Consider the following 12,116-nt stretch of genomic DNA (forward strand, 5'->3'; position numbering starts at 1 on the left):
ATGTTAACCAGGGGCGTCATGCACCAATTTTTTTTAAGGGGGCACAGTGTCAACAGCTCACAGAAATTTGTGCATACTGTGGGATTTGATTTTGTTTCATTAATCGTGCTGCTTATAATCTTAATTAATGTGTATTGTTACAACAATGTTTTCTGTGATGACCACAAGAACGTTGTCTGTATGTGTGGAAAGTTACCAAGGAGGGGGTGGCTGGTATGTGTGTGGGAGCCAGGGGGGCTATAGAAAAAGCCCTGGAGGGAAAACACACAGAACAGATGGTTTCAATAAACAAGTTGTTTGCTTTATAATTATGTTATATTTAGAGAAAGTGAAAAGTAGTATGTTTAACTAATGAATGCATTTAACCAATTCATGAACAATGGAGTATTGTTGTGTTGTTGAATAATTATGTTTTATATATTTACTGCTTACATTTCATGATGATTACCAAACGTGTTAAAGTTACAAAGATGTCCAAATAAGGACTGTGGAAATTGATTTTGTTCCATTTTATATTTCTTTAATTAATCATTTTATTCTACAAACACTGTGTGTTTCATATATGCATTGAGCTATTAATGAGGTGTTTGAGTTTGAGAGTGGAAAGCTACCAGCTTGGGTGTGTGTGTAAAAATGCAAGAAGAATTAACTAGGAATGTATGTCTGGAAATTGTCAAAGATAAGAAAGAGACCAGAGTGGGAAAAGTAAACAGACAACCATGTATTAACCAATGCTTTAATATTCACAGGATAAAATATGCAATATATTTCTTACTTAATCAGTATTAATCATTGAATAATTGATGTAATAAATGATATGATGTTGTCTTTGATAAATGTGTATTAACCAATGAAATGAAGTTGCATACAGAATAGTCTAATGGGGGGATGGCAGCTCAACTTGGAAGAACAGAATCTCCTGCGCTTGTTCTTTGTGTGTGTGTTTTCTTCCCTAACAGATGGTTTTTTAATAATGATTAAAGTGTTTTGCTTAGAAGTAGTATTGCAGTAAAAGATGTAATATGTGTTTATCTATCTAAAGAAGTTAATGTGTGCCTTATTCATATAACCAATTTTACGAATAATGAAATGATGTCATGATATTGAAATATGTTTTACATAATAATCACTTTCATCTTACAGCTTATGTTTTTTATGAATAAATGAATGTTTTATTAATGATTTGTTTTTAAGAAAGCATTATTATATTCTATGTGAAGTCAATCATATGTGAAGTGGAGGGGTACTAGGGAGAAGGTGACGGACTGCATGGATCTCAGGGTTGTGTGGAGAACAGTTGGTTTTTTTCTTTGTTTGGGTGTGTTTATCTTTGTTTACAGGTTAAAACTGGGTGTGGTGATGGAGTCAGATGTACGAGGGGAACGACCTTTGTGGGTGGAGACTCTAAGAAGAAAGATCGACGTCACATATTTTATAAATATGCATGTTACTCTTGGAGCTGGTTGTTCATTGCTTGAGATGACCCAGTGCACTGTAAAACTTTTTCATATCTGATCAATAAATAGTTTAATTTTAATACTGTGCCTTTCCTCTAATTATGAACACGCAACGGACACTTTAAAGTCCAACAATTGGTGACCCCTGACGTTTTGTGGAGGGAAAGGAGAGAGTGAGCGGAAGGAGGGTTTCACATTGAAGAAACCAGAGTAAGCGAGGATTCCCTTTCAACACAAAAAGAGCGCTCTATTAAAATAAGGTAAGCAGAAGCCTGTTTTATCGAATTCTGCTATTTGGATATATCAAATTACTTGTGTTGATAAGGAGATCCGAACTGAATTACAAATTGAAATTTTTTATAAAATTGATCAGAGTGAAAAACTTTTTGACATTTTTTGAATTTTGTTATTAAATAAAAGGTTGAGGAGGCCTTTAATACATTAGGTATTATAAAATACCGACTCAGGTTGTAGCCTGTAAGGGGTGCAAGGCCCGTTGGATGAAAGGTCCAAGAATACTGTTAATGGTGGTGTAAGTTAACAGAATTAATTAAAAAGGTTGAGGATTCCTTTAATACATTAGGTATTATAAAATACCGACTCAGGTTGTATAGCCTGTAGGGGGTGTACAGCAGCCCGTGGATGAGAGGTCCACGAATACTGGAAAGAAGAAGTGACGTCTTAATGTGAATAGTATTGTTGATATATTGTTGTTATTTTTGTAACATTTCTGTGAAAGTTGTATTGTGTTTGTATTGCGGGTGAAACTCCTGAAAACTACTGGTGTATATATCTTTCTGCTAGAAAAGAGTGACGTGTTGTGCTTTTTGAAGTTTTGAATGCTTGTAAATTGTGTGAAAATGGCAGAGTTTCAAAAGGAATGTGATGAGTACGATTGTCCACCAGTGTATGTACAATGGCAAAAAATAATTAAATTAATGATGGCCCAAACTGATCCTAAAGATTTTAAGAAAAGACAAAAAGAGGTTGCATTAGCGTGGAACACGTTGAGAGAAGAAAACTGTTGGGAGGCAGAGGAGAAAAAGAGAGTTCCTCTCACGCCTATTCTTTTTGCCATGGAACATAGACTGGTAAACAAAATTAAGATTGTAAAAGCAGAAGGAAAAAAGTGGTTTGGTAAAGGGCCAAATGTGACAAACTTAGAGAAAGAGTTGAGAATTTGGACGAGATTAGCTCTGGTTGCTGCTGCCATGCAGGCTATTAAATCAAATAAAAAACGGGAAGTTGACAGTGGTGCTGCTGCAAAGCAAAAGGAAGTTGTAAAAGGAAACAGTCAGCCAGACTCAAGTGTGACACCTACGGCTCCTCCTCCAGCTCCACCCCCAGTGAAATCGATCTATCCCTCCTTGCCCACACCTCCTCCTTATGAGGAAGCCAAAGCCCCAATGCAACAGCCTGTTTTTCAAATCAATAGCGGTCATGTAGATGTAGAGGATAGTGAAGAACTAAAAGAAATAAAACATGAACTGTACAAACTAAGACAAACTGTTATGAAACAGGGAGAGTTTATGTCTTCTCCTAGAAAGTCTATGGTTGTTGAAAAACCTATTGATCTACTGCAACCATATTCACCAAAGACACCAGTGATACACCCGCCCAGTGGTGGTGATGTAAATGTTGCACATGGAGCATGTGGGGGCCCTGAGGGTGACACATTTGTTGGTCTCGGCCAAGAGAATGAGGAAGAGGAAGAGTTAGATAACCGTTCTGAAGCCAGTGAACAGAATGAACACGGCACACACTCTAAAGCACAGAGTGTTCGTAGTCACGCTTCAGAAACATCAGCAGAATTAAGACATAGCAAAGAACATAAAAGAATGGAAGGGATGAAAAGAGAAGTTAAGCAACTAAGGAAAATAGTGTTAGAGCATGACCGTAATAAGCACAGCTTAATACATTCAAAAGAACCCCTGAGAGTCTCTATGCAAGGTGAAATGTTTCTTGAGAGGTCAGGCACCAGATCAGGCTTAAACTACCACCCACTTTCTGATCACGAGTCACAGGGCCAACTAAATGTAGAGAGACCAGACACAGGAAGCGAGCGGAAACATCAAGTTCATCAGTGGGTGGCATCTCAATCACTGAAGAGTAAGTTATTAAACATAGAGCCAGCACCACTTCCAACAGCCACCTCACAACTTTTCGGAGAACCAGACCAAGATAAGGTAGATGGTACACAATTTCCCATAGTGGTGCACAAAGGAACTAAAAAATATCAACCATGGACACATAGTGATCTTACTGCTATAATGAGTAAACTACCACCAATCACTAGTGGTGGAGGGAGATGGTTAAATAAATTAATTACAATGAGTCATGGTGTAGCTCTGGCCGTGGGTGATATCAGATGTCTGTTAGGGCAAATTTTAAGTAAAGCTCAAGTACAAGATTTTGAAGAAAATGCCAATTTGACATTGACAGACAACGAAGCATTGTATAGTACGGTGAGTACAGACATCGGTAAGGCGCTTAGGGCCCAGTTTCCCACTCCACCAACAGTGTACCAAAACATTAAATTCAAAATTAAACCAGATGAGACAGGAGCAGCTTATTATTTCAGATGTAATGCTGAATGGGAACAATTAACAGAAGAAAATGGGTTAAATAACCCAGTCACCAGGGACATATTCAGGTCAGCTGTAATGGCAGGTGCACCAGCTGGAGTCAAACACACCATGGAAAATAATCCAGACATCCCATCAGCTTCTAATGAACTATGGGAGAGACATTTGATATTTTACATAGAAAAGGCCTTAGATAAATCTAACAAAGACTTGGCTGAGGTTGATAAATTGAAAAATGAACTACTTAAATTACAATTGGAGCAAGCAAAACAGGCCACTAGCAAAAAGAAACAAATGCCACAACAAGCCCAACCACCCATCACTTCAGGTCACCCCAATGAGCAGAGACCCAACCAGTATCCAAACCAGTATGGCCCATCAGATCCATATACAGGCCCACCATATTCAGGGAATCCCTGGGGAGGGTATCAACAGTATAGAGGGGCTCCCAGAGGTAGAGGTAGCGTAAACAGGGGAGGATACGGCGGCCCTGGAGGTAGTCCATGTTATGTGTGCGGACAAGAAGGTCATTGGGCCCGTAGATGCCCTCAAGTTGGGCCACAGCCCCAATATTCCGGTGTAAGGTATCCACTTAACGCACCAAATGCAAGGGGATGGGGTCCCAATAGAGGAGGTGGCGGGCGTGGAAATGGTGGTTTTGCCAGGGGACCACCAGCGCCACACAACTCATCATCACCTGATTTAATGGCGCCTGTGTACCCATCATGGGGTCAGGGTGATGGTGCAGAGGAATGACGGGGCACACAGAGAACCACTATGAGGGGAATGGCTGAGCCCCTCATGGACATAGTGGTAAACGATAGACCACTAAAAGCTCTAGTGGATACTGGAGCTACATACTCCACTGTAATAAGAGGCACCATACAGTCAAAAGATTTGAGTAATAAAACAGTGAGTGTGATGGGTTTCTCTGGTGAAATTGAAAAGTGGCCATTAACTAAACATTTACCAACAACAATTGCTAATCAATCTGTCTCGCATTCATTTCTGTACTCTTCCAATGCACCCATTCCTTTACTGGGCAGAGACTTGCTAATTAAATTAGGGGCCAGAATAATATGCTCACCTGATGGTGTCATAGTTGGATTTCCAGATGGAAATAATATAAATTGTTCATTGGGGTCAACAGAGACAGGAAATCAATGGATGTTGGTGGGGGGAAAGTATAAAGAGTCAGTTGACATTTATTGGGCAGAACTAGAGACAGATTGGGAAGATGAGATGTCCAGTAATAGTGTAGTGACCCTTTACAACACATATAAGCCATGGATACAAGACATAGCCCTATTTCTACCACCCATAGATCCATTACATTGTACTATGTTTTATGACAGGTTTGATAACAAACCTATGAGGAACTTTTTCAGACCATTGAGGGAACCAAGTGGAGGTTGGTGGGTGATGGCATATTTGTGGGCCAACAGGGTGTGGCTGCCCCAATAATCTTATAAGAAGAACAGAAAGAATGGTACAAAATGTCTGACACAGCTGCACCTCACATTTCACTGGCATTGCATCCTAATCATGAGGCTAGAGAGCTAGGCAGTATGGTTAAGAAACTTCTGACAATTACTGATTGGCAGAAAACACACATCACAGGGGTATGGCATTCACATAGCCATGATGTGTACTGGATCAAACAACAGACTGAGGATGTAGCCATCCTAAAACATGAGCAACTAGCCAGAAATCATGGTAGGGAAAATACAGACGGTGAGGGAACGGAAAAAATGATTGAAAGCATGCCACATGACCTATGGTCACAAGGCCCCACAGATGTGGGTTTTTGTAACATTACCCCAGTCTCATTCAAACTATCCACCTCGGAGCCAGTATGGGTTTCTCAATATAGACATAAGCCAGATGCAGAGACAGGGGTGAGGGCTACAGTGGAAGGTTTATTGAGTAAACAAGTTTTAACTCCGACCAATTCTGAATGGAACACACCCATTTTTCCAGTACCTAAACCTGGTTCAAACAAATACAGGTTAGTACATGATTTGAGAGCTATTAATAGCTTGGTGGAGACGGGAACACTGAATGTACCAAACCCATATGTAGCATTGTCCAACTTGTCGCCTGCACACCAATGGTTTACGTGCATTGATCTGGCGAATGCCTTTTTCTGCATACCCATTGCTGATGAATGTAAACCATGTCTTGCTTTCACCTACAGGGGGCGCCAATACACCTATAATCGTTTGCCCCAGGGGTTTGTTCTGTCCCCAGGAATTTTTAATCAGGTTTTACAACAAGAACTGACCAAATGTGAGCTACCTGAAGGATGTGTATTGATTATGTATGTTGATGACCTGCTATTAGCAGCCACGTCCATGGAAACGTGCATGGACGAAAATTGGTTCTGCAACAACTACACATATCAGGTTTCAAGGTGAGCAGGGAAAAATTGCAAGTTTGCAGACCATGTGTAACCTTTATGGGCAGAATGGTAACAGCGCAGGGTTCAACATTAACCCCACAACAGAGACAGAGCATCATTTCTCACCCAAGGCCAGAAACTGTTAAAGATATGTTATCATTTCTAGGCCTCACGGGTTTCAGCAGACAGTATATACCAATGTATGTGTCTGCTACTGCACCTTTAAGGGAGTTAGTGAGAGAGCAGGGCATGAAAAACCTGAAAGCAGAGTTACTGTGGACCCCAGAGGCAGAGCTGGCCTTCATTTCACTAAAAGCACAACTATCACAGGCAGCCCATTTGAATTGTGCAGACTATGCTAAGCCGTTCATCCTAGATGTCTCTGAAACACAAAACAGTGCACACGGGGTGTTATACCAGAAGTCGCCAGGTGGTAGGAAGGTTTTGATGTACAGCAGTGTTTTATTGGACCCCATTGAACAAAGACAGCCAGCATGTGCACGCTACGCAGCAGGACTTGCAAAATTGATAACAAAAACATCACACATTGTCATGGGCCATGCACTTACAGTACTAACCACACACTTTGTGATGTCATTTGTAAATTCAACTGATTTCACTTTCTCTCCCCTCAGGCAGCGGAAGTTAGCAAAGATTTTGGCAAGCCCCAACATTACGTATGTGCATGAGCGAGTTAACATGGCAGATCTAATCACTGAGGGTGAGCCACATGACTGCATACCATTGACTGAAAAAGCAAACAAATTGAGAGATGGTTTGTTCGCGGTACCACTGACAACTCCCCCACCGGTAATCATACTGTTGAGCTGCCAGTTTGGCTGAGATGTGGGTTTTTGACAACAACAGGCCGGCCTATAACTCACGCTAGCGAGGCCAGAGACCTATTGCAGGCTCTGTTGCTGCCAGAAGAAGTGGCTGTGGTAAAATGCCAGGGTCATGCAAAAGCAAATTCAGTTATTGCTCGAGGTAATGACGCTGCTGACTGCGCTGCCAAAAATGCTGCCGGGTACACAGCCACACAATTTCTTGTAACATCGGACAGAACAAAATCAGACATTTTACCGCGTTTTACTCGCGAATATCTCATAAAAGAACAAGCTGCTTCTGCACCTAATGAGAAAAACACGTGGAGGGACCATGGTGCTGTCAGGTCTGCTGACGGCCTATGGCAGGCCCCAGACGGTAGACCTGCCATGCCAATGTCACTTTGTGAATCATTACTGAAACAAGTACACACAACTAGCCATGTGTCTGACAAGCAGATGCTCCGCGATCTGCAACATTGGTGGCATCCTTTTTTGGCATCCATGGTAACAAACTACACTAGATCATGTGAGGTTTGCTGTGAACATAACATTAAGCCGACCGTTAAGCCGCAGAGAGGGTTATTTTCAATAACTACCGGGCCTGGCGATGAAATTGTGATTGACTTTACTGACATGGGATCGAAGGTGAGAGGCAAACAATATGTCTTAGTCATTGTTGACTCTTTCACTTCCTGGCCGGAAGCTTACCCGGTTGGGAAAGAAGACAGTACAGCTGTGATTAAATGTCTAATAAATCATTACATTCCTAACCATGGGTTCCCCAGACGTGTAAGATCTGACAATGGCAGTCATTTCAAAAATGAACATCTCAGACAAGTGGAGAAAGCTTTGGGGTTGACACACAGCTTTGGTGCTGTTTACCACCCACAAAGTCAGGGTAAGGTGGAAAGAATGAATTTGACATTGAAACTAAAATTGGCCAAAGTCTGTGCACAGACAAAACTCACATGGTTGGATGCATTACCAATTGCATTAATGTCTATTCGCTCCTCTGTTAACAGGATCACTGGTTTCACCCCATTTGAATTGCTTACAGGTCGTCAGTTTCCAGGTCCGAGGAATGCCCTGGTGCAGGACCCCATCCTGCCACTAACACATGTTGTTTATTTTGACAAACTAACTGCTCTGATTAAACATTTTTCCTGCCAGGCTACCAATAAACGTGACGGTGACAGTGACCAAACCCCCAGTACAGCTGATTGGGTGAGAGTAAAGGCGTTCAGGAGGAAGTGGAACGAGCCTAGATGGTCCAAACCGCTCAGAGTGACTGCCAGGACGTCGCATTGTGTGCAGCTCCAAGGAAAAGGAGACTCCATCTTTCTTCTTGTGTTCCATGTGATTTTCCTTCCAGGTCACTGACAGACACAGGTGTGGACCTGAGGACTCAGGTCCAAGAGAGGGAAGGTGTTGGCAGAGAAAGTGAAAGTGAACCTCCTGGAGGGCAGACAGAACAGACAGGAAGTGAAACACCATTGGTAACACCCACACAACACCAACAACAAATTCAAAAGACAATCTGTAAAATCGTGCATAAAAAAGGTGACATTTTTTCCAGCCCAGCAACAGAACCTTTAGCACACTGTGTCAGTGCAGACTGTGCCTATGGAGCAGGTATAGCCGTACAATTCAAAGCGAAGTACGGTACACAAAAGGTTGTAAGACAGAACAAACACACAGGTGAATGTGCAGTTACCTATGAGGACGACGGCAGATTGATTTTTCATTTAATAACAAAACAAAATTGTACTGATTTACCAACATATGAGGATTTTACCAACAGCCTCAGATGTATGAGAGATTGGTGTGAGGAAAAAGGAATAACAAGTGTATCTACTCCCCGGCTGGGGTGTGGGTTAGATAAATTGGACTTCCATAAGGTGGTGGAAATCCTGACAGAAGTGTTCAGGGACCTGAACATCACAATTACTGTTTATTCATTGTGAATGTCATCTAAGTTTTAGTTTTTATTATTATTATTGTGTTATTTCCTTTTAATTTTGTATTAGTATTATCGTTTTACTTATTTCACTATAATCCTACATTTTATCAAGTATTAAATTTAAGAGTGTTTTTTGAATTTAGCCAATAGGCATAAGTGTATTTTTCCACAGAGATGAAGCTGTGTGGGAATTGGAAGGTTCTGTGGGCCCTAGGGGTTATATCTGCAATTATAATCACCATAATATTTGGCATAAACAATGGAGGTAATCTGAAAATTGACAAAAGATCCCAAACAACATCACAAGATCCGTGTTTAAAGAAATATGGGGGAATTGAATTAAATTACCCAAAAAATTCAAAGACATCCTACACTTTTGATTTATGCAGTGTGATAGACTGTGGAGGGAAGAATAGCTCATGGAGGGGATATGATGTATACTTGTGTCTGGATATTATAACCACACTGTGGTGTCGGGAGAAAGGGTATGATGATAGACAATGGTGCAGGGACTGGAGTGATGTAGTGGCTTATACGGGAACATGGGATCCAAAAAGGACGGGTACAGATGGGGAATTGTGGGAAAATTTAAAAATACAAAGAGATTACAGTCCAGTTCAAAATCCTGTTACCATGTCAATAGGAGAGTGGAGTAGGTTACCCCGGGGAGGCACAGCTTTAAGGTATGGGAGAAAGGAGGAGACCACTATATGGTTGGTAATAGGTGTGGATGTGAATGGCAAAGACCCTATGGGCCTCATAAAAATAAACATTATAGAACCAAAAACCACGACCATAGAACTGCCTGACCCGGCGGACAAGAAACGAGCTAATGAAATCATTGAAGTAGATTATACCAAACTAAAACCAGAAGACATAATAGAGATGGCCACAGGCTATGGGGAAAACAATTTATGGCTGGAATGGATCATTTTCACGGCCAGAGAACAGAAACTAGAAGATTGTGTAGGCTGTGCTAGAGGTAGACCGGTACTATACACAGAACCAGCTCCCCTATACCCGGAAGACCCGTGGGGTTATGGGTGCATGCTAGCATTAACTAAAGAGGCCTCTCCAAATAACTGCACGACCTTATCCTCTGTTTTTCCACCAATAGGTAACAACTCGAGAGCGGGACCATTTAGGCCCCATATAGCTAATTACACCTGTTTTCATTTCACCAGGACCAACCCAAAAATTAATCTGGGAATCATTGACCCCGGGTGGTGTAATGTTACTTACAAAGACGATGGGTCCATGATTGGAGAATGGGCCAGGTCAGGAATATATTATTATTGTGGGGGTCAAAGGTTAGTAACTAGAATCGAACAAGCATCTAAAGGAATATGTGCCATGGTAAGGTTGGGTGCACCAATAGTCTTAATAGGAGAAAAAGTTGTGAAGCTCCAATCACAACCCAATGCCATCACTGCCAGACGACGTAGGCATGTTCTAGTTAAAAGAGCAGTAAAAAGCAACTTAGATTTGTCATTAAATAGTCCCACATATATCGATGCAATAGGGGTGCCCAGGGGTGTACCTAATGAATATAAACTAGTTGACCAGGTAGCTGCCGGATTTGAAAATATCCCAATATTATCGGCCCTCTTTCCAGTTACCCCGAATAAAAACGTGGACAGGATCAATTACGTGCATTATAATGTTATGAGACTAGCTAATATGACCAGAGATGCGGTGGACGGCCTAGCAGAACAATTAGCGCCCACTTCCCTTATGGCAGTTCAAAATAGAATGGCCCTAGACATGCTATTGGCTGAAAAGAATGGTGTATGTCACTTATTTTCTGATTTTTGTTGTACGTACATTCCGAATAATACAGCACCGGACGGGTCAGTGACCAGGGCACTGGAAGGACTAAAAACTCTGTCCATAGAAATGAGAGAACACTCAGGTGTTGAAAACCCCATATCTGACTGGCTGGATAAAATATTAGGCAAATGGAAGGCAATAGTAACCTCAGTAGTAGTGTCCATTGGTGTATTTGTGGCCATCCTGGTGACCTGTGGATGTTGTTGCATTCCCTGTCTTAGATCCCTGTGCAACAGATTAATAGTGTCAGCAATAGAGAAAAAAGAGAATAATCCGCCCCCATATAGCATGCCCCTATTAGGCCTACAAAACCTGGAGGAGGAGGAAGAAGAAAATGTGTGACCTCTTTCAGAGGTCAAGAGAGGGAATTGTGGGATTTGATTTTGTTTTATTAATCGTGCTGCTTATAATCTTAATTAATGTGTATTGTTACAACAATGTTTTCTGTGATGACCACAAGAAAGTTGTCTGTGTGTGTGGAAAGTTACCAAGGAGGGGGTGGCTGGTATGTGTGTGGGAGTCAGGGGGCTATAGAAAAAGCCCTGAAGAGAAAACACACAGAACAGATGGTTTCAATAAACAAGTTGTTTGCTTTATAATTATGTTATATTTAGAGAAAGTGAAAAGTAGTATGTTTAACTAATGAATGCATTTAACCAATTCATGAACAATGGAGTATTGTTGTGTTGTTGAATAATTATGTTTTATATATTTACTGCTTACATTTCATGATGATTGCCAAACGTGTTAAAGTTACAAAGATGTCCAAATAAGGACTGTGGAAATTGATTTTGTTCCATTTTATATTTCTTTAATTAATCATTTTATTCTACAAACACTGTGTGTTTCATATATGCATTGAGTTATTACGTAAAAATGAGGTGTTTGAGTTTGAGAGTGGAAAGCTACCAGTTTGGGTGTGTGTGTAAAAACTGCAAGGAGGATTAGCTGAGGAATGTACATCTGGAGATTGTCAAAGATAAGAAAGAGACCAGAGTGGGAAAAGCAAACGGACAACCATGTATTAACCAATGCTTTAATATTCACAGGATAAAA

At 41.1% G+C, this 12,116-nt stretch overlaps 1 long non-coding RNA gene across 1 annotated transcript; it reads left to right on the top strand.

The window, feature by feature from the left end:
• Positions 1-104: 104 nt before the first annotated feature.
• Positions 105-11,896, top strand: LOC141367237 (uncharacterized). Its single transcript, XR_012371510.1, has 2 exons — positions 105-1,717; positions 8,441-11,896. It is a non-coding gene; the product is annotated as an uncharacterized lncRNA (long non-coding RNA).
• Positions 11,897-12,116: the final 220 nt, after the last annotated feature.

Source organism: Misgurnus anguillicaudatus, chromosome 2 (assembly GCF_027580225.2).
Source record: "Misgurnus anguillicaudatus chromosome 2, ASM2758022v2, whole genome shotgun sequence".
NCBI classification, from domain to species: domain Eukaryota; kingdom Metazoa; phylum Chordata; class Actinopteri; order Cypriniformes; family Cobitidae; genus Misgurnus; species Misgurnus anguillicaudatus.